We start from the raw sequence: 25,085 nt of genomic DNA on the forward strand, positions 1-25,085 counted from the left end.
CAGCTGTAAGAAGAAGAGACCTTGAGTTCGAGGTTGATGATCTTGTATATTTGAAAGTTTCACCCATGAAAGAGGTGGAGAGATTTGACAAAAAGGGGAATCTTATTCCTTGGTATGTAGGCCCTTTCTAGATTTTTGAGTGGTGTTAGGAATGTGGCATACGATCTTGAGCTACCCTCAAATTTATCCTCAGTTCATCCAGTGTTTCATGTGTCCTTGTTGAAGAAGTGCATAGATGATTCAGCCATTATAGTTCCTCTAGAAAGTACAGATATTCAGAATAGTCTTTCATAAAAAGAAGTCCCAGTAGAGATTCTGGATCATTAGATCCGTAGACTAAGGAACAAAGAAGTTCCCTTGGACACAGTTCTGCGGCGAAATTAGTCCGTTGAGGGTGCTACTTCGGAAGAAGAAACATACATGCTACAAAGTATCCTCATCTCCTCTCCATGAACTCAAATTCAGCCAAAGGTAATAGTTTTTCTTCATTCAGTTCTTTTCCATTCTCAGATTCAGTTATATAGGTATTTTCATGATACCTCATGCACTCACAGATCAGTTCAACAACTCATTATGTTGAGAATCATTCGTTCAGTTTATTTAGTTGAGCATGATAGCCTAAAGCCTCAGATTCCTCAGTGTTTTCAGCTTAACTAGCTATATTGGAGGGTGAATATTTCCAAGAGGGAGATATGGTAATATCCCATGCTTTTCCCAGCTTAATTTCATCCCTAGAATGTCAAGGATTAGCTTCTAAAATGAATACATTTTAATTTCATGTAGAATTTTCTAGATTTGGACCCTCCATTATGGAAAATTGGATATGCTTTACATCGATACAAAACTTTCCCAAATTCGATACTCGATTGAGAAGTTATGGTATTTTTAGTAAAGCAGTACGCCAACTGGGCAATCACCGCGTCGCGGTGAAGGAAAAATTCATAATTGTCATTTTCCAGTGGACCTGCGCGATATTGGCACATCGCGGAGGTCTAGTTTTCTATTTTGCAATTTCCAGTAAGCCTACACGATTTCACCGCATCGTGACAATCGTCAAAATGATATTCTAAAGGAGCATTGCTATAGGACTGCTTAATGGAGAGTTTCCAGTTTCCAATTGTCTCTTATCCAGTGAGCCACCATGGTGGCTTTTAAAATTGACATTTTGGTTCTCTTTTCCAGTTTTATTTAGAAGTTTAAAGGGGGTATTTTGGTCAATTCCCAAGCCCTAATCCATTCAAAACATGAGATTAAACCTATTCTAATCTATTTTGTTCATCATTTATCAATTCTCTCTCAAATAAAAACCCTATAGTTCAAAGCTTCTTCTCCAAGAAATCAAATTCCACCATTGTTTCTCCAAGAAAGCTTTAAATTGAGAATTCCTAAAATAGGAATCAATAGTTCAAGTTTCCTCATCTAATCATCAATTAAGGTATGTGGTGTTTATGGAAAAGGATCTTTTTTCATCCTTGTGCCCAAAACCAAGCTTTAATTTACATATTCACATGATTTTGAATGTTTTTACATGAATTTTAAATTAGGATTCATACCCATTATTTCTACTTGCAAGATTACGAGTTTGGAGAGATTTTGATGATGAATTAAATGTCTATTTTCATATTTTCATGCCTATTGCAGTAATTTCTTGATTTTGAGATGAATTATCGTTGTTTTCATTATTAAGCATGATTATTGTGATATTTTTACATGAAATTGATGCATGGGTGTGTGAGCCCAAGTTTATATGTTGATATTTCAAGAAAGATGATGCTTTAAGCATCTTATATCAGATTATTTTCATATTATTTAGTAAAGCTTTGATCTTTTGATCCTCAAATGAGATTTGAAATCTAGTTTACTGATTTATAAGAGATAACAGAATTTAGAAGAATTTTATTTATGGATTTAATCAGATAAAAGCATAATTGGTTTCAGATAAACCCTTCTGCTAGTTTTAAAGTAGATTTCCAACAGAAGGAGCATAGAAATTTAAAGAGAGTAGTATTTAGCACCTAACGAGAAGTGTGGGATTACCGTGACCTATCTTCACTAGAACTACGTGGCCAACGTAGGTATAGATTATCAGATTATTCCTATTATAATAGGGATAACAGACTTAGCATGTGATCTGCCATATGAGCAGTAGGTTATACTTCCTAGCAAGAGTATGACACCTTTCCCCAACATGAGGTTTCCTCCTTAGGAGGACGAGATGTTGGACTCCATGTTAGCTCACATGATTTATGTCGGTTAGAAGAACCTCCCTACTAGTTAAAGTAAGAGATTAACAGAAAAGCTTTTAAGAAAATTAAGTTTAAAGGCTGACAATTTTATTCAGATTATGCTGTAGAAAAAGATAAGAGTTATAGATTTTAGTTTTCTGATTTTAGACTTAGAAGTGATTCCTTTATACATTTAGAAAACATGATTTAAAGACAGAGTACTAGTACAATTTTTAGAACTAAATGTTATAACTCATTAGATTTATAAAGTATATTTGCTATTCATGATTTCAGATTTCAGTATTTCAGATATTCCCGCTTATGTGAGTCATTTACATTTAGCATGCATTGGTTTACAACTTATGATGATGACATGATGTTTTAATTATTCATTTCACCCTCATATACTTAGTACATCCTCAAAGTACTGATCCATATATACGTCTATGTGCTACATTGTCTCATAGTGTAGGTTCAAGTGCTCAGTATCAGCAGCCTGAGCAGTTTGAGCCTCTCCATCTACATCTAACATTTGGTGACTCCTCATCGTTTGGGAACTTATTTATTCAGATTTTGTATCTTATCAGTTTATATGATTTACTATTCTTTTCAGACAGTTCGAGTTAGCTAGGGGTTTTTCCCAATGACTCTAGTTATTAGTAGTAGAGGCTTGTCGGGTCATTATATTTTCCATCTTGCTTCTTTAGAGTTAAATGGTATAGAGTGTGATAACATAAAAGTGAAGCTTGTTGGTACTTGGATAGCTAGATTAACATCTATTTCTCAATTCTCTTACGGATGTAAGGTAATAATTAACACTTTGCTTAGTTGAATTTCTTGATTTATTACTAAAAACCCCAAAAACTTAGGGCTTGATTTTAACCTCAATTTCACTCCTTTTCACTTAAATAATATCCCTAATCCTATAATTACTTTTTTTCCTCAATTTAATCTTTAAAATGTCTTTATTTCTTAATTTTAAAATGAATTTCAAAAGTTTTACGCGCTAAAGTTTAAAAATAATTTTTCTTTGATTTGGACCTTGTTTTTAGCTCAATTTGACTTGGGTATTCATCTGTAGAATCCTTGAATTATGGGGAACCTATTTTTGAAAAATTTATCATTTTCCCTTCCTTTTCAAAAATCCATTTTGTGGGTCCGTTTTGATCCTTAACCAAAAATATGCAATATGAGTATCATTGGCTTTGTCTTGCCTCATAGATTCTACATTTCTTGATTTTAGTTGATCGTGGGATAATTTGTGAGAATTAAGGTCATGGTTGAAGTTTTATGGATTGGTTTTTATCCTTGAGGTAGGTTATGGCTTAACTCTTTTAGACTAGGCTAGATAGCAAATGTTGGCACAAAATGCATGTTAAGGGGATAGAACTAATCATGAAATGTTCTATCTTATTGTGTTGTGCCTGTATGGGGGCGTATATGTGATTTGATTATTGGTTTTGAGATATTATGTGATATTTGTTATCGTATGGGATCCTATATGATATTGATAGCCTAAAAGCAACTATATCTAAGACAATCAAGTCTACCCAAGTCTCATGGCCACACAAAGGTAACCACATAAGATTTGTACACCCAATCCACCACTAAAAAAACTTCTATGGGGGAAGAAACAAGAAGAGGCATAGCAAGAGGCTCACACATAACTTCAAAACTAGAAGCAAAATATGTATACATACATGAGAAAGTTGACCCAGGGTCAAACAATACAGAAGTATATTTATAGCAAACCAGGATAGTAACTAAAATAATAGAATTAGAGGCCTCTACTTTGGGCCTAGCCAGTATAGCATAGCATTGACCATGTCCACTCCCAAATTGAGTAACTCTATGACCACCATCTCGAGCATTTTTACCTCTACCTTGAGCATCTCCAGATTTACCCTTACCACTATGTGAACTATCTCTCAGTGTCGATAAAGGAATAGGTTTGAAAACATTCTAAGGATAATATTTGGCCACATGACCCAACTTATTTCAAACAAAACACCCTCTACAACCTAACCCAATCTAAGAAGGTGCAGTTGAACTAGAAAGACCTTCTTGGATAGATGTGCGAATACCAAAATTATATGAACCTAAAGTCCTACCACTTTATTCTTGTAACATAGCCTGGACTGGCCTACAATGATAACTATGGGAACCTCTATTAATGAAATATCTACCTTGAAAGGCATATCAACTAAACTCACTATGGTGATGCACATTCTTGGTGCCTCCCTAATTAGCCTAGATAGTCGACTCAGTTATATTAGTATGCTCAATAATACTCTAAAGAAGCCCTTGAGACTGCCATATAAGTTGTATTGACTGATAAGTACCATCCAATCCCTTTATGAACTATCAAATTTGCTTGGACTAGGTAAAGATACTAGTGGCTGAATACCTATATAAGCATGATAATGAGCCTCCAATTTAGCAATGGTCATTGAGTGTTGTTCCAAATGATCAAACTCATCACTTATCTCATCCCTAAAACTATTTAGTATAAACCTCTCCAAGAAGCCTGAGAAAATATAGTCTAAGTCATAGCAGGCAAACCTAAAGGCCTACAACCATATATGATATCCACCAATCCCTAGCCATATTTGTTAACTGGTAGGTAGTACAAGAAACTTTATATAATATAAAGGATCAAATATTATGTAACTTTTCCAGGCAATTGTTAAGAATTCATAGGCATCCTCTCTAATAGAACCACTAAACTTAGGTGGACACAAGAAAATAATTCTCTCAAATATCTTTGGATCATCAAAAGACATAATTGTACCCAAAGAAACTAATGATCTAGTAAGTCCGGTAAGATGGGAATCCACATGTGGATGTATCCTAGATTAAGGATGTACCCATAAACTAAGAATACCTTGATCAGATAGTTGTATAGAAGATGGAAAATAAAAGACCTTGGTTTTGGACCTTCAAAAAGTTTCCTAAGTTGAGTATTTTTGACCATATACGACTTGAAGGTACAAGTCCTATGCAAGGGTACATTTTAGGTTCTCCTCTCTTGTATGATTATTAATATGGTTGTGTTAGATTATGTCCAAGGTATGATTAGGCACCTCTCTAGGTGTATTATTGGGTACGAGGTCTATGTTGCAAATTTGTATGATTTCATGAGCTTAGACTAAGTGGATTCTATCTAGGGTACGAGTTGTAGGGTATTTCTCGTATAATAGGATATGAGTTACCCTTTTGTGGTCCTATGTTGGTCATTATGGAGGACCAAGGTGGTGCTAGAGTACGAGATAAGGATACCAATTATACCCTAAGGTATAGTTTGGGTATGATGGTCATACCAACCTACGACCAAGTTTTTAGCTTTTAAGTTGAGGTATTCTAGACATTTACCTCCCTAAAACTCCTAAGTCCCCACGTCATATAGCATGTTGTAGCCTATTATAACATACTTTGGAAAGATAAAACACTCCAAATACTCTTTCTAAAAACTCCCTTGAAGATTAGGGATAGGGTTTCTACAAGTGTTTATCTAGAGGCTCAAGGGTCAAGTTTCTCTCCGTAAATCTTCGTATATAAAGTATATGACTCTTCCCTCATTGTTAGTTCTCAAATATCATGTGTTTTAAACATTAATTTTGATTCTTGAATAATGGTTTTGAAAACCAATGTTGAGGGTTTTCAAGTATATTATTGGGTATTTTTTACTTTGTTTAAATTGTGTTTATACATGTTTTTGTTAATGGTTTGGACATGTGGGAGCTTTTTGATTGTTGTTTAACAAATGGGTTATGGATGACCCTAAAATTGGTAGGTTTAACCTTGATTTTTGTCTTGATAATAGCATTCCCTCAAAGTGTTTGTGAAAATGCCTAAGAGATTAAATAAGTCAAATGATGAGTTTGGCCTTTGCACTATTGTTTGGTATAAGATTGCTAATATGGGATGATTGATTTTCTAAAGGTTTTGATGACCATAAATTAAAATTAAATTTTTTTTGAACTAAGGCACTGGCCTAGTGAATATGAATGGTTGGTAGATATTTTTGTGAAGGCCTTGTTGTCCATGTAATGACATAAATGTTAACCTTAGTGGCTTAGTTGATAAAAAGGGTTTGGGTCCCTAAATATTAAATTTATTTATGCCTAATTGATATTAGGTTTGAATCCCTAATGTCAAATTGAACTGATGACTTTATATAGGCAATGGGTTTGACTCTGAAAGTTTAATGATAATGGTTATAGAATTGTTGTATGCTTGCAAATGGGGTTGGTAAGATGATACCAATGAGGTGATTTTTTGATATGTAATTGACTAAATGGATGCGTAAGTGAATTTTTTATTTTAATCTAGGCTTTAAAGCGGTATGTATATCCAGACCATGAAAGTGGAGTCCAAAGGACTGACTAACATTGAAAACCACACTAGCCGGTGTGGGTGTCTTATGACCAAATGGTTCGAGTCCCCTAAACGAATATATGAATGAGAGTTTTGACTCCCCTATGTTGTATACATTGGTGCTATGCCACATTGATAATGTTGGGAGGTTTCAGTCCACTACATAGGCATATATAATTATGGATATTCTCTATTTTATGTGTCTACACACATTGTGGCCCTTCCAGCTAGGGGAGAGATGGATCCATATATCTTATGGGTACCTTATTCTATGACGATTATTGTACAAAGCCTCGATTAATATTTTAAAGCTCATGCTAATCTTGTTCCCTACCTTGACATTATATATATATATATTTATGTATAAGTATGTGTTGCATTAGTTATATCTATTTGTTGGATGGTTTTGTACTATTGGAACTATTTTACCCTTATCCTTGAGTTACACGCTAGCGCACCAACTGTTAACCATCTTTAATGTTGTATCCCCATATAATGCAGGTGTTGATCATATTCTTATACCTCTTACTCAGTGATCGTACTCCAAAATAATTTATGGTGACTTAAAGTGGTGAGATTCCACACTTTTCAAGGCTTCATTTATTGTTTGATTTTTCTTATGTCTTTATTAGTTTAGACTTGGAAATTGGTTTTGGCTATGGTTGGGGGCATGTCCCGATCGGATATTCTTGGGTTGTTCTTAAAGGCTTTGAATGGACAAACTCTGGACTTGGGTATGTTATAGAATTGGTTATAGACTTTGTTATTTTCTTTATTATATTATGGTAGTTAATTGGTTAGATTGGATAGCAGGGTAACCTTCGACCCTTGTTGGACTTGAGGTGCCCATTACAATAAGGCCTTGATTAGGGTCTTATCAAGTTGGTATCAAAGCCTAGGTTCATGGTCAGTAAGGTGTCCATAAAGCCATGTCAAGTAGAGTTTTTGTATGGGTATGTAGTGAACCACACTTATAAGAGGGAGGCTTTAAGAGATTTAGGAATTTTTCACTTTCTTGTTCTGTTATTTTAAGCTGTAGAGTTTAAGGTCTTAGATTCTTCTTATTTCTATTTTCTTTTCTTTAATATCATGCCTCCGAGAAGATATGATGTTTATGAAAACTTTTCTATCTAATTAAGGATAATGTTGATGGTGCTCGTCCAACTTCTAGAGTTTTGACCCAGTCAATGGTCGCTGTATCTAACTGTCTTCATGGGTTACACCTGTTCCCTCTAATCCTACTTCTATTGGCGATACTCACACTCAATCGCCTTAACTGGTGGCTACTAATACTATGTTCCATAGCTCTATTACTCTATTAACTCAATTGGCAGCTTCCCAGTCTGAGCGTGGTATACATGTTACACCTTCTCCTGAGGCCACATGGGTTGGCCAATTCAAGAGGTTGCATCATCTTATGTTTATAGGTACTAAGTTTGAGGAGGATCCTCAAGCTTTTAATGATGAAATATAGAAACAATTTTGGATTATGCATTCTTTAGAGGTTAAAAGTGTCGAGTTTGTTGCCTATCAGTTGAAAGATATAGCGTACAAATAGTACGATGAGTTGAAAAAGTCAATAGGTGAATATGTTAGTTCTACCGTATGGGATGATTTCTCTAGTACTTTTCTAGACCACTTCTTTCCTCGAGATTTTTATGAAGTAAAAGTGGAAGAGTTTGTGAATTTGAGGCACGATAGGATGCCTATCAAGGAATATGCCTTGAGCTTTCATCAGTTGTCTAGGTATGCTCCTGAGTTGGTTTCTAGCAAGAGGACTAGAATGCGTAAGTTCTCTTTGAGATTATCTCGTGAGTTGATCCTGAAGAGTAACATTTTTTTATTGATCAAGGACATGGACATCTCTAGATTAGTTGTGCATATGAAATAGGTAGAGGAATAGAAGAATAAGCAGGTTGAGTCTAGTGAAAGACAGGAGAAGAAATTTAGGGCTTGTGGTAGAGATTGTGGTAAGTGTCCAAAGAAGAAATAGAGGGGTTCTATTCTTTCTCCACGTCTAGTGTTCCTTAACCAAAGTGATCAGGTGATCGTTGGTGTCAATTTATTGGTGGGTTCTTGGCAGAGGGTGAACAATCTCAAGCTAGTGAGGCCCAGTCAGCTCCATCCCACCCTTCTTGTAGATTTTATATCCTATTACACTGTGGTATATGTGAGGAAGGGAAGAACATGTATTTTTATTGTGGTCAGATTGGTCAAATACAGCATGACTATCATGTTAGGATGGCTTCTGGGGCTAACAGGATTCCGATTTCCTCTTCATTTGCTCCTGCACCAAAGTGTTTTATTTCTACATCTGCTTCTGCTTCTAGTATCAACACTGGCCAGAATCGATTATATGCTCTTACATCTCATAGGATTCTGAGGTATCCTCGAATATGGTTACTGGTAAGTTAAAACTTTTCTCCCATGATGTGTATTGTTTACTTGATCCAGGGTCTACTCTTTCTTATGTGACCCCTTCTTTGACTATGTATTTTGGTTTTGTCCCTAAGTGTCAATCAGTTCCTTTTTCTATTTCTACTCTTATAAGAGACTTTAAGGTTACTAAAAGAGCTTATAGGGGGTGTGTGGTAGTTGTTGGTAGTAAATAAACTCTTGTGGATTTAATTGAGTTTGAGATAGGTGACTTCAATATCATATTAGGGATCTATTGGTTCCATTCGGGATATGCTTCCTTAGCTTATCAGACCCGTACAATCATGTTCAAATTCCTTAATAAGCTGGTCATTGTAAGGAAAGTGGGTTCTTTAATGCCTAAGGGGTGGTTTATCTCATATCTTAGAGCCCAAAAGTTGATTTCAAAAGGGTGTTTGTATCATTTGATCCAAGTTAAAGATTCTAACTTGAAAGGTCATTCTTTATAATCCATTCCTTTGGTTAATGCATTTCCCAAGGTTTTTTTTTATGATCTTGCTGGTGTTTCTCCTAAAAAGGAAATTTATTTTAGGATTAATCTTGTTCCGGACACTCGCCCTATCTCTATCCCTCTATATAGAGTAGCTCCAGCTGAGTTGAAAGAGCTTAAGAATCAATTGAAAGATCTCTATGATAAAGGTTTTATCCATACTTGTGGGTCTCCTTGGGGTGTTTCTATGTTATTCATCCATAAGAAGGATGGTTCTTTTTGAATGTGCATTGATTATCGTCAGTTGAACAAGGTGACTATAAAGAATAAATATCCTATTTCTAGGATCGATGATTTGTTTGATTATCTTCAGGGTGTGAAGTGTTTCTCTAAGATTGATCTTAGGTCAGGTTATCATCATTATAAGGTTAGCGAGGTGTATATCCTTAAAACATCCTTCAAGACTTGGCATGATCACTATGAGTTCCTAGTTATGTCTTTTGGGTTGACCAACGATCCAGCAGTGTTCATAAATTTGATGAATAGGGTCTTCCATCAGTTTTTGGATTTGTTTTTCATTATCTTCATTGATGACATCTTGGTCTACTATATGAGTGAGGTGGATAATATTGATCACCTCCTTGTTGTATTGTAGACCTTGAAGGATCTGTGATTGTACGCCAAGTTCTCTAAGTATGAGTTTTGGTTGAACATTGTGTATTTTCTTGGTCATGTTATCTCTAGTGAAAGGTTCATGATGGATCTACAAAAGGTTTCAATGGTTAAGAAGTGGCCTAGATCTGCGGCTCCAGCTGATATTCAGACCTTCTTGCATTTAGACGGTTACTATAGGAGGTTTGTGGAAATTTTTTTGACTATAGCTTCCCCATTGGCTATGTTGACCCAAAAGATAAGTTCTTGTGGTTGGATGCGTGTGAAGGTAGCTTTGAGAAGTTAAAAAATAAGTTGACTTCAGCTCTGATTTTGACCCTACTCGAGGGTAATAATGGTTTCATAGTGTATTATGATGCTTTCATATTAGGCTTAGTTGTGTGTTGATGTTGCATGGCAGGGTGGTGGCCTATGCTTCTAGGCAATAGAAAGTTCATGAGAAGAACAACCCTACCCATGATATAGAGTTGTTGGTTGTGATACTTGCATTAAAGATTTGGCGTCACTATCTCTATAGGTCTCATATTGATATCTTTCATAATCATAAAAGCCTACAGTATATGTTTACTCTGAAAGAGTTGAATCTCAAGCAAAAGAGGTAGCTTGAGTTGCTGAATGACTATGATTTGAGTCTCCATTACCATCCAGGTAAAGCTATCATGATTATTGATGCTATTAGCAGGTTACCCATGAGGAGTCTGGCTCATGTGGATGAGGATAAGTGGGATTTAGTGAAAGGCGTTCACCATTTGTCTAGTCTTGGAGTTCGTCTCTTTGACTTTGAGGATGGTTGTGTAATTATAAATGTGGTATCGCAGTCGTCTCTTGTTATTAAAATAAAGGGAAAAAAATATTGGATCTTGATTTGATGAAGATTAATGTGAATGTGGATCAACAAAAGGTTGTTCATTTTATGATTGGTGGTTATGGTATCTTGAGGTACCAATGTAGGCTACCAATTCCCGATGTGGATGGATTGAAGGAAAGGATTTTTGTCAAATCTCATGGATCTTGTTATGATATTCATCCCATTTCCATGAAAATGTATTATACTCTTAAGGAGTTTTATTAGTGGAATAATATGAAATGAGATGTAGCTAACTATGTGGCTAAGTGCATGGTGTGTCAACAAGTGAAAGTTGATCACATGAGACCTGGTGGTTTATACCAAGAAATAGTGTTGCTCGAATGAAAGTGAGAGATGATTGATATTGATTTCATTATCGGTATTCCTTGATGTTGGAATAAATAAGATTTGATTTTGGTCATTGTGGATGGAATGACTAAGTCCACTCACTTCTTGCTCGTGAGGACTAGTTTTTCAGTAAAGGATTATGCTAAGTTATATCTTGCAGAGATTGTTAAGTTGCATGGTGCTCTGGTTTCTATCATCTTGGATCATGTTACTCCATTCTCATCTCATTTTTAGAAGGCATTTTAGAAAGGTTTGGGAAATAAGGTGTACCTTAGTACCACTTTCCACTCGCAGTAAGATGAACAAGCGGAGAAAACTATTCAGACATAGGAAAATATGTTTTGTGCATGTGTGATTAATTATGGTGGTAGTTTAAAAAACCATTTGCCTTTGATTGAAAGTTCTTATAATAATAGTTGTCACTTTAACTTTGGTATATCTCCTTTTGAAGCATTGTATGGTAGGAGATGTCGTTCTCTTATTCGATGGTATGAAGTTTGTGAGGGTAAGTTGTTTGGCCCAGATTTTTTTCACCAAGATTTGGAGTAGGTAAAGGTGATTCATGATAGGTTGAAAGCTGGTCAAAGTTGCCAAAAGTCCTATTCAGATATGAGGCATAGGGATTTGGAGTTAAATATTGGCGATTGGGTATTTTTAAAGGTATCTCCCAAAAAGGGAGTGATGTAGTTTTGTAAGAAGGGGAAGCTTATTCGCCGATATATTGGTCCATATTTGATTTTAAATAGGGTTTGCAATGTCACCTATAAGTTCAAGTTGCCTCCTAGTTTGAGCTCCATTCATCCAATTTTCCATGTGCCTATGTTGAGGAATTATGTGGGTAATCCTTCATCGGTTGTTCCTTTAGAAGGATTGGGTAGCCCAGATTCCTTATCTTAAGAGGTATTTCTGGTGGAAATTTTGGATTACCAAGTTCATCGGTTGCGAACAAAGGATGTGTCTTCGGTAAAGTTTCTTTGGAGGAACCATAAGGTTGAGGGAAGCTACTTAGGAGGCGGAGGATTATATGAAGTCATAGTATCCGCATTTGTTCACCATTTCGGAAATTCATGCTTGAGGTATATGTAGTTTTTAACATCTTTGTTTCTTGTCTTTGTTTTCTAACTTTGTTAAAGGTTAGTTTGGTGTGTAATAATGTGTCAACTCATGCTTGTTCTTGATTTATTCATCATTTAAGGATGAATGATCCAAGTGGTGGAGAATTGAAACACTTCTGCTTTGGACCTTTAGAAAGTCTCCTAAGTTCAGTATTCTGGACAACATACGACATAAAGGTACAATTCTTATTCTAGGGTATGGTCTAGGATCCCCTTTCTCATATGATGATCAATATAGTCGGGTTATATTCTGTCCAAGGTATGGTTAGGCACCTCACTAGTCGTATGATTGGGTAAGAGGCATATGTTTCCAAGTCATAAGATGTCATGAGTTTACCTATGTGGATTCTATCTAGCGTATGAGTTATAGGGTACTTCTCATAAGATAGGATAAAAGTTACCCTTGTGTGGTCCTATGTTGATCAATATGGAAGACCAAGGTGGTGCTAGGGTACCAGATAAGGATACCACTCGTGCACAAAGGTACAGTTTGGGTAGGGTGGGCGTACCCTCCTGCCGCCAAGTTTTCATTTTTTAAGGTGAGGGTATTCAACATATTTCCCAACCCAAAACCCATAAGTCCCCACATCCTACAGCATATTATGGCCTCTCTTAACACACTTTGGAAAGATCAAACACTCCAAATACTCTTTCTAAAATATCTTTTGAAGATTGGGGCCAGGGTTTCTACAAGTGTGTATGTAGAGGCTAAAGGGTCACGTTTCTCTATTTAAATCTTCCTGAATAAGGCATGTGACTCTTCCCTCTTTGTTAGTCCTCAAATATCATACGTTTTAAACATTGATTTTGATTCTTGAATGATGGTTTTGAAAATTGATGTTAAGGGTTTGGAGGTATATTGTTGAGTATTGTATACCCTTGGTTTAACTTGTATTTACACATATTTTTGGTGATTTGCACATGTGGGTGCTTTTTTATTGTAGTTGAATAAATGAGTCATGGATGACCCTAAACATTGTGGGTTTTACCTTGATTTTTGTCTTGATAATAGCATACCCTCAAAGTGGTTGTGAAAATGCCTAAGAGAATAAACTAGTCAAATGATGAGTTTGTCCTTTGCACTAATGCTTCATATAAGATTGCTAATGAAGGATGAAGGATTTTTTATAGGTCTTGATGACCATAAATTGAATTGAAATATGTTTTTAACTAAAGCATTGGCCTAATGAATGTGAATGGTTGGTAGATGGTTTTGTGAAGGCCTTGTTGGCTATGTAATGACATGAATGTTAACATTAGTCATTTAGTTTCTAAAAAGGGTTTGAGTCCCTAATCATTAAACTAATTTATGTCTCTTATTGATAATGGTTCGAGTCCCTAATGTTAAATTGAACTGATGATTTTTTATGGTCAATAGGTTCGAGTCCCAAAGTTAAATTATAATGCTATGGCATTATTGTACGCTTGCAAGTGGGGCTTGTATGATGATACCAACGAGGTGCCTTTGGTAAGTATTTGACTAAACAATTTTGTATGTGAAATGTCAGTTTTAAATTTGGGTTTAAAGCGGGATGGACCATGAAAGTGGAATCCAAAGGACTAAATTGGAAATCGCACTAGCCTGTGCGGTTATCTTATGACCGGGTATTTTGTGTTCCCTGAATAAATTTATGAATGAGAGGTTAGAGTCCCCCATGTTGTATACATTGGTGCTATGCTACCTTGATTAATCCATAAGTTTTGAGTCCCCCACATAGGCATATATAATTATATATAGTCTCTAGTTCGTGCAACTACATGCATTGGGGCCCTTCCAAATAGGGAAGAGCTAGACCCGTGTAGTCCGTGGGTGCCTTGTTCTATGATAGTTATGCAACACAACTTTGGCTAATGTTTTTGGAGCTTTCCTTAATCTTGTTCCCTACCCCAACATGGTATATAGATTCTTACATATATACATATATATATATATATACGTATATCTATGTGTGTGTGTATTGTCTAGATGGGCCTAATAAACTAATCGTAATACTTATAAGACTGATGTTTAGGATAACTACCAAGAAAAACTCTACCTCTGAATTGTGAGACACTATGTCTCCTACTATAACTACCTGACCAACCCCTCTTATCATTTCCACTTAGGTGTCAATCTATCTCCCTAATAGTGTAGGCATAATCAGCAGTATCCATGAATGGCTTGCCTATAATAATAAGATTCTGAGTAGCCATGCAAAAAGGAAGTCTCACTAATCTAACAAATAAAGAATTCACTTATACTCAATAAATAGTATTATAGTGGCATACCTAGTCAACTCATGGAACCTCACCTCAAACTCAACAAGTAGTATAGAACCCTACTCCATTCTTATAAACTAATCTCTTAGATGTTTGCACAAGATGCAAGGCACATGCTTCTTCCAGAATGCCATGTAAAACTAAGTACATGTCATTGGTAGAGATCCAGTTGGCCTAGAATAAATAAATTCCCCATCACTATTAGGCTGCCTGATCAAACTAAAATATGGTATAGTCCATACCATAAGCCTTTACTGAGCTTAAATTATGGAGCCTCTCCTTAAAACTAGATAGAAACTCAAAAGTATCCTTGTTTGGGCACCTACAAACATAGGTTGATCAAATATAAGATATCTTTCTAGCATCTTTTGTTATTTCCCAGTGATAGATGGTTGGGATACTATCGATTATGGAACTACTATGCTTGCCATCCCTCTACTTTGGAAGCTACAGCTGCAGGCTACACTTCTAAATAAATACCACCATGGACGGTTTTCTAAGCCCCATATTTCGATGGACACCCTACTAACCCTAAAAAGTATACAAAAGTATCATGAATAATGGAAGAGGATGTAAATCCTGCTAGAGCTTGGGCTTCTTCCTAGCCAGCCTACTATTATGGTAGCTCAACCTCTGACATTATCACTAGATCAGAAGCAATAATTGGGTATGGAGTAGGATCCTTAGCCTAATTTTTAGCTAGAGCTGCAGCTCTAGCCTGACCTCGACTTCTAGACCAACCTTAACCTTTAACTAGTGTTGTGGCTAAAAGTTTAGAATCTCGATCCCTGGTCACCATGACCCAAATCCTAGCCATCTGTGAAAGAGTAAAATAAATGAGAATCTTGGAACAATATAGATACAACAAGCCAAAATTAACTAAAAAGATGAGATTTTCTTAAGAATTTTATAGGATATAGACATCATAGTACCGATCTTTGAGACTCAAATATGCCTTTTCTCTTGTACAAGCAATATTAGATAACCTAGGCTCTAATACCAAATATTCGTGACCCTATTTATTGACTCGTGATAGCATCTACTTTTACTCACCAGTAGCTACACCAAACCATAGCTCAAAATGAAAAGCAAAGGGATAACCGAAAAAATACAAGAAAGTAAAGGAAATAGACAAGTGATAGAAATACGAAATAACAAAAAGCAGCGATAACTAGTTATGACATATATACCACAAAGGAAAGAGGGAAAAATATACAAAATAAGTTCCCCCATGACCTGTTATGGTCGGTACAAGAGACACTAATTGAAAATAAAGTACTAGCCAATGTTAACTATAAAAAATAATCTAAGAATATACAAAAAGGCTATCCAAAAACAATAGAAGGTGGCAGTCAACTTTGGACCCCAAAAACCCACCCTATCTCTGAATCAATAGAATTTTGAGGATAACATCAACGACGGTGAGTCATACTCAGATATGCATCAAGAAAATATATGTATGTTTAGTATGAATACTAAAATAATAAGCATGTAGTAGCCATCATAGGCTGACCAGCTAAATTATTGTAAAAGTATAATAAAGGGCCATAGTATAAATTAAAGTCGATAGTAAATGGAGAAAAAAATAGTAGATCATTTCAAGTAGATACAGTAAATATGTAAAATAAATAAATCAAAAAAGGACATAAAGTCTAGTTCTAACCAAATTGGGTCCCTATAAGCCCAATAGGCACAAACAAGAAAAACATAACCCAACCAAGACCCTATAAACCCAGTGGGTACATAGAAAGAGTAACACTAATATTAAGACAAACCATAGTAATGATGAGTGTAAAATAAGCTAGTGTGTAATAAGTATAACTGATACTTTTTTCGATCTTAACCTAAGCCTTACCATCCCTTTATCAAATTTCCAATCCCAAATCAGTATTTGTAATAGTGATACATGATAAACTATAACCTAAAATTAAGGATTAATATAGTAACAGTGGTGCCAAAATCAAATGAAACATAAAGAATTAGATTATAGTGGTAATGTCAAAATCAAATTGGGACTACTAAATAAAAATCAAGTTACTATGTGTCAAACTCAAATTGGAATTAATAAATAATAATAAAGGTAGAAATGATTAAACATTATGGTTTTACAGAAATCTAATTGCCCTAAAAATTCAAAGTCAGGAGGTTAAGTCTCTAAGTGATAGGCGTCTAGTCCCTAAGTCATAGGATGTGGTCTAAGGCCAAATACAACCTCATTCAAGGTACCAAAGCTAAATAGGGTTTATTATATGAATAAATCAACCTAAAACTCAAGAATTAGTCTAAGGTAATGAACAGAAGTTATTTAGGTCAACAATGGGATATTCTAGGCATTTAATCTAAATGAAGGGCAGTGGGACTTACTACTAGTTATAAACACTCCACCTAAGGCAAAACACTAGACAAACCTAGTATAAGGATCTTTAATTCCATACCCATATGCTTAGTATGCTAAAATCGTATCAAAGGATAATTATACGCTAGCTTAAAGGAAGAGAGGGACCAATCCTATTTAATAGAGCCCTGACTAGCTAAATCGGTCAATAACGCTAAATCAATAACTAAATCATAAGTACCTAAAAAATATAGTAGAATACTACACTAATAATATAATGAAACAATGTCTAATAGAAAAGTAAGTCTAGCCTTTCTTGATGTCACAAAAATCTCATAGAATCCTCTACCCCAGAGTTTTCCCATTTAGGGAAGCCTCGTACTGCTGGGACACTTATCAAAATAAGTATCTTCATATTATGATGAGAATAACAATACTCATATAGTGCTTAAATGCTTTGGATAAAAAATCTAACAAAAATCCCATGTGGGGCCTACTTATGGAGTTAAAAAATTAATATCATCATAATGTATCTCTCAGATCAAAGATCATTAACCCTAAAACTGTGCAAAATTTAAGCTTAATTTAGTACTAAAATAGGCCAACAAGATTTAAGAAAAAAGGAAATAAACCATAGAATTACATGGGAAATTAATTGGAAACTTTATGGTATATCAACGACAAATGCTCACACTTATGATCCCAAGCTAACCCCCGAAAAATCTATTGATCTACCATAATTTTTGTAACGCCCTAATTTTCTAAATCGGAATGGTACATGGTGCTCATGACCCCGAGGGACCACAAGCTAACCCATGACTGATATATGTACCTGTATAATGCATATATAATGCAATAATGCAGAAAACATGAACATGTAGGCCATAAGGTTCAAATAATAAAGAATTTGTCAAAACAGAAAATCCATATAGGTGAAAGATACCCAAAACGGCTGATGACTAAATGAAATATGAACATAAGTTTGAATACTGAATCTGAAAGCCTCTAAGTACTATCTGGATAAAGAGTTGCAGGAACATGTCTCCAACTAACTCTTTCTAGCAAAACTAAGGTGAAATAATAAATGAAATAAAATAATCTCGCCCTTGAATAAATAAGGACTCAATGCAACTCTGCGGCTGGATACTACTACTGGTCTAGAGCTCATGTCTCTGAACCTATGGTGTATCATGAAAGAAAGCACCATAGCATAAATGCGTCAGTACAATTGGAGTACTGAGTATAGCATAAATGTGTCAGTACAATTGGAGTACTGAGTATACGAGTGAGACAGGCTAATGCAAAAGGGTTTACATGCATGAACAATGCTAACTGACTGACTGACATGAACGTGAGAGCGTAAACATACATACATAGTAACTAAGATCATGAGTACGTGGTAGCAAGATCTATATGCTAATACATGGTTTACTGATAACTGACATGGCTAAAACTGTAGTTCTGATAACATGGGCGACTATATCTGACAGTCTTAAATCTGATGGAACTATCTGAGCTCCGCACTATAACTGAATTTAACTGTATCTGACAATCCAGGTATACTGATATCTAAAGAACTATCTGAGTTCTTTTATTGAGACTGAGTCTGAAACTGTGGGAGGTAGTTGTTTAACCGACATGCCCTATATATGCCATTATGGATAAGATGGGGTCCAATCTCTGCCCAGACTGGAAGGGTGTCAATAGCATGCCACTGGTAAGGACAACATATGAGCAACTCTCATATAACAGGTAACTCTAGTGAGAACGGTAGGAACCCTCATATAATAGGTTAAGCCACCTCATCTACCCTTATATAATAGGCTGCGATATCTTAACCTATGCTGGCTACATAGTTCTGGAATACAAAGATGACTGCTAAGAATCACACCCTCATATACAGGTAAGATCCCATCCTTGGGTTTATTCGGGGCTAACTCCTACTCCCATATGAAGAGACTGAACATGATTTAACTGACTATACGTAAGTGGAACTTATTGAATTTTGTTGACTGACGGAATACTATTAATATCTGATAACTGACTGAGACCATGAGGCTTCCTGAGTCATATGACTGACTGAATTCTACTGAATCATGGCTTGATTTTGTATATCATGAAACATAACATGGCTCTATGCAACAACTATAGTTTTCGAGTACGAATACCCCCATGACTTGATAGAAGGAAACTGACACCCATGACAAGACTTGATCACAAGATTTGAGTCCATAATTCATAATATCATAAGTAGGGGATATCATATTTCATATAGATATTCAATATCTTAAACATTATAGGGAATGCATGGATATATTTTGTGTACATATTGTATATTGCCATTATCTTACATGCTTCATACCACCATAATAACAACACATGAAAAGCATGGGATTCATATTAAAGTATATAGCTAACATGGACTTGCCATTTAGACATTGTAGAACGATACAAACATAAATTTCTAGCATCCTAAGTATTTTATCAAACATCTTGTATGCATTCTTTAAGGCATAGGTGAGTTTCATACTTGCACCATATTAAACCACCTAAAGTTCATGGTTTTAAATTAACAAACATATATATTCCATGAAAATACCTTAATACATCACATAGAAATTTAAAAAACAATCGTCAACATGTACATACTCATATCACCACAAAAAGTTTATTAAATAATATTTAAAACATGGTTCTTGAGATCTATGAACGGATTGGATCCATAGATGAACACTATGCATACCATAGTGATTGAATCTTGAAAGAGATCTAATATTTTTGAAGGTTCTTGAAGAATTCCTTAGGCTTGATCTTAAGGAGATGATCTTGAAAGAAAACCCTAATCTTGTGGTTGAGAGTGTAAGACAGGGTTTTTAAGATACTCAACTAAAGAAAAATGGGAAAATTTATGCCTCTTTAGGGTTATAAGTCCTGAAAGGTGAGAAAAGACTAAAATACCCTTATGAAACAAATTCCCAGTTGCTGAAAATCATAGCTAACGACATTTGTGATAAGGCGTCAAAAATGTGGTAAGCTAGCACGCATGTCGTCACTTAGGAGATGATTTCTGGCTAAGGCTGACGACCTTCATGGTAGGGCATCACAAGTGTGGTAAGCTACCATGAATTTCGTCACTTAGGAGCTGGTTTCTGCCTAAGGCTGACGACCTTCGTAATAGGGCATCACAAGTGTGGTAAGCTACAATGAATGTCGTCACTTAGGAGCTAGTTTCTGCCTAAGGATGATGACCTTCATGGTAGGGCATCAAAATTGTGGTAAGCTACCACGAATGTCATCACTTAGGAGCTGGTTTTAGCCTAAAGCTGACGACCTTCGTGATAGGGAGTCACAAGTGTGGTAAGCTACCACAAATATCGTCACACTGTTTCCAGCCTGACGTGCTGGAGTAAAATAGGAATAACTCTTTCCTCCAATATCGGATTTAGGCGAAATTGGTATCATTGGAAGTCTAATTCAATTATATATCTATTGATAGGTCATGAGCTCAAAAATTCCAAGTATAATGAGAGATATGCTTGTTTGAAGTTGACTATACCAATATTCATCTCAAGAATTCAATTAGTAAGGAATGCTTTGATTAGTGTGATAGCTGGGAGTTATTTGAAGCCTTAATATACATCTGACCTACTCATAACACTATAAAAGAACCATGATGTTCCATGCATGAGCTTGGTACATGGCTCTAATATTGGTTTGGATTTTTTGGGGTATTATAATATCTCCCTCTTGGAAATATTCGTCCTCAAATGATGACTGCTTGAGAGGGGAGAAAAGATAAAATGACGCATACACTAATCAGGCTCAACTGGCACATGATTTTTTGACTGAATTGATTTCAAAACTAAATATAGCCCAACTGAACATGCATATCTGATGCATAACTGATAAGTTAAACTCATGAATGCATGATAAGTTATGCACTGATACTTGATACCAATTTTATACTGGAATTTTGAACATGTAACTGAATAAGCTTAAGGAAAATGGTTACCTCGAGGTAAGTCTGAATTAGCAGAGAAAAGATGAGGGTACTTGGTTCACATATCTACTTCTACTTCCCAAGTAGCTCCCTTCATGGACTGATTCCGCCAAAGAACCTTGACTAGAGGGACTTTTTTGTTCCTCAGCCTACGAGTCTGATAGTCGAGGATTTTGACTGGAATCTCTTTATAAGAGAGGCTATTTTGAATGTCAATACTCTAAATAGGGACTACAACTGCTGGGTCACCTATGAACTTCTTGAGCAAAGAGACATGGAAGACAGGATGAACTGAGGCTAGATTTGAAGGCAATTCGAGCTCATAGGCTACCTTGCCGAAGTGACTAAGAATCCTAAAGGGACCGACATATCGGGGACTGAGCTTTCCCTTGTTTTTGAATCTCTTCACTCCCTTCATGGGAGAGATTGAGATAGACATAGTCATTGACCTTAAATTTGAGATCCTTTCTACGAACATCCGCATAAGACTTCTGTCGGCTTTGAGCATCCTCGATTCTTTCTCTGATTAACTGAACTTTCTCTAAGGCATCGAATACTAGGTTAGGCCCTATGACTGTGATCTTACTAAGTTCAAACCAACCAATCGAAGACCTACATCTCCTACCATAGAGAGCTTTAAATGGAGCCATCTAAATACTGGAGTGATAGCTGTTGTTGTATGCAAACTCAATCAACGGCATGTGGTAATCCCAACTTCCCTTGAAATCAATTACACACTCCCTTAGTATATCTTCTAGAGTATGAATGATCCTTTCTGCTTGACCATCTGTCTGAGGATGAAATGTTGTACTGAGATGAACTTAGGTACCAAGGCCCTTTTAGAATGCTTTCTAGAAGTGAGAGGTGAACAGGGTACCTCTGTCTGACATGATAGATAGTGGAACACCATGTAATCTGACCAACTCCCTAATATAGAGTTTGGCATAATCCTCGGCTAAGTAAGAGGTATGAACTGGAAGGAAATGAGCTGACTTGGTCATTCTATCTACAATGACCCAAACTGAATCATGCTGATGACGTGTTCTAGGCAGACCTATCACGAAGTCCATGTTCACTTCTTCCCACTTCCAAGTAGGAATAGTGAAATCCTACATGGAACCACTAGGTTTCTGATGCTCTATCTTAACCTATTGACATGTAGAGCAATTAGCCACAAACTTTGCAATATCCCTCTTTATCCCACTCCACCAATAGATCTCCCATAAGTTGTGGTACATCTTAGTGGCCCCTGGATGAATAGAGTATCTCGTACCATGCACTTCTATAAGAATTCCCTGCCTCAATTCATCTACATCGATAACACACAGACGACCCTGACAACGAAGAACACCATCTCCCCTTAAGAAAAAACCTCTACTTCCTGACTCTAAAATGACTCTTTTAGCCTGACAAGGCTAGGATCCCTGTCTATCTTCTCTTTCATCTTGGAAACTAGAGATGACTCTGAACTACACTAAATACATACAACACCCTCTGAAGAGTCGGCTAAGAGAATGCCTAGTCTGGCAAGCTGATGAATCTCCTGAGCTAATTCTCCTTACTATCCTCAACATGGGAAACACTACCCATAGACAGTCTACTGAGTACGTCGGCCACTATATTGGCCTTGCCAGGATGATAAAGGACACTTATGTCATAATCTTTCAAGAGCTCTAACAACCTTCTCTGACAAAGATTGAGATCTTTCTGGGAAAAGACATACTGAAGGCTCTTATGATTTGTGAAGACGTCTACATAAACACCGTATAGATAATGCCTTTAAATGTTTAAGGCAAACACAACTGCGCTAGATCAAGGTAAAGAGTAGGATAATTCTTCTCATGGGGATTTAACGATTTGGAGATGTAGGCTATGAATCTACCATGCTACATGAGGACACAACCTAAACCTACTCTGGATAAATCACAATATACTATGAATCCATCAGAACCATCGGGAAGTGCTAAAACTAGAGTTGAGGTGAGCTGAGTCTTCAACTCCGTAAAACACTTTTTGCAAGGTTCTGACCATTGAAACTTAACCTTCTTCTGAGTCAATCAGGATATAGGAGATGCAATAGAAGAAAATCCCTCAACAAACCATCAAAAATAGCCATCCAAACCTAAGAAATTCTTGATATCTGATAGAGAGACAAGGCGACGCTAGTTTCTTATCGCTTTGGTTTTCTAAATATCTACTTTAATGCCATAACTAGAAATAATGTCTCCAAGGAATGCTACTGATCTTAGAAAAAATTCACACTAACTAAACTTGGAGAACAACTGGTGATCACTGAGAGTCTGAAGAACAATTATGAGATAGTCTGAATGATCATGCTCTGTGCGAGAATAGACCAGAATAACATCTATGAAGACTATGACGAATGTGTCCAAGTACTTCTTTAACACCCGGTTCATCAAGTCCATGAAAGCTGCAGGGGCATTGGTAAGACCAAAGGACATGACTAGAAATTCAAAGTGACCATACCTAGTATAAAAAGTTGTCTTCGGAATGTAACATTCTCTAACTCTGAGATGATGATAGCCTAATCTGAGGTCTATCTTTGAGAAATAACTAGCACCCTAAAGTTGGTCAAAAAAGTCGTCTATCCTAGGCAGTGGATACCTATTCTTGATCGTGACTTTGTTGAGCTGACGGTAATTAATACACATTCTGAGAGAACCATCTTTATTGTGCATGAATAAGGCTGGCACACCCCATGGGGATACACTGGGCCTGATGAATCCCTTATCTAAGAGATCCTTCAACTAATCTTTTAGTTGTTGGGGTTCTGCTGGTGCCATTCTGTATGGCAGAATAAAAATAGGCTGAGTATCTGGGAGAAGGTCTATTCCAAAGTCTATTTCCATTTTGGGAGGAATGCCTGGAAGATCTTTGAGAAAGACTTTTGAATATTCATTAACCATTGAGACTGATTCGAGGCTGGGAGATTTGGAACTGAAATCCTTAACATGCACGAGATGATACACACACCCCTTAGAAATCATTTTCCTTACCCGAAAGTAGGAAACAAGCTAACCCCTGAAAGACGAAGTGGTACCCTTCCACTCTAGGATGGGCTCATTCGAGAACTAAAACTGAACTATCCTATTCCAGCAGTCGACTAAGGCATAGAAGGAATGAAGCCAATCCATGCCAATAATGACATCAAAATCAGTCATCTCTAACTCGACTAAATCTGTTGACGTGGATTTCTAAAATATCATAACCGGGCAGTTCCTGTATACCCATCGAGCTATGATGGTTTTACCCACTGGAGTAGATACTGAAAAGGGCTCTACTAAAATTTTGGGACTAATTCTAAAATTTCCTACTATGTATGGAGTGACAAAATATAAGGATGCACCTGGGTTTAGCAAAGCATAGGCATAAACATGGAAAATCTGTAATCTAGCAGTAACGACATTAGTAGAATTTTACTAATCCTGTCGGGTTTGAAGAGCATAGAGTCTATTTAGGCGTTGCCCACTAGTAGCACTGGAAGTGGCACCCTACTAGTTTGGGCGATTGGAATAAGATGTGGAACGATTCTGCTGACCCTGAGGGCCTGGTTGAGGATACTCCCTAATCTTGTGTCCTGGCTTACGATAACAAAAATAGACACCACTACCAACTCTACAAATACCCTTGTAGTTCTTACCATAAGTCTGATAAAAGAGGTTTGTTCAGGCACTGCTAACACTGCCTTAAGATTTAGAGCCTGGTGGTCTGTCTCTATTGCCATCCTTGAACTTTGGCTCTGGGGCACTAGCGGAGGAAGGGGATAGAACTATTGACTTAGGATGAAACAACGAATGATTTTGTCCCTCTGATTTGGGCTGAGAAAAACTGAAAATGCCTACTCTTGCTCTCTTTTTCTGCCTCTCCCTAGTCTTAACCTTCTGCTCCTTTATCTGTTGAGCATAGGTCATGAGCCTGGCTAAAGTCATATCACTGTTCAGCATCATAGACTTACACTTATTTACCACGCTATCATTCACCCCTGACATGAACTTGCTCATCTTAGCCTTGTTGTCTACA

This window comes from Capsicum annuum, chromosome 5 (assembly GCF_002878395.1).
Source record: "Capsicum annuum cultivar UCD-10X-F1 chromosome 5, UCD10Xv1.1, whole genome shotgun sequence".
In the NCBI taxonomy this organism is placed as follows: Eukaryota; Viridiplantae; Streptophyta; class Magnoliopsida; order Solanales; family Solanaceae; genus Capsicum; species Capsicum annuum.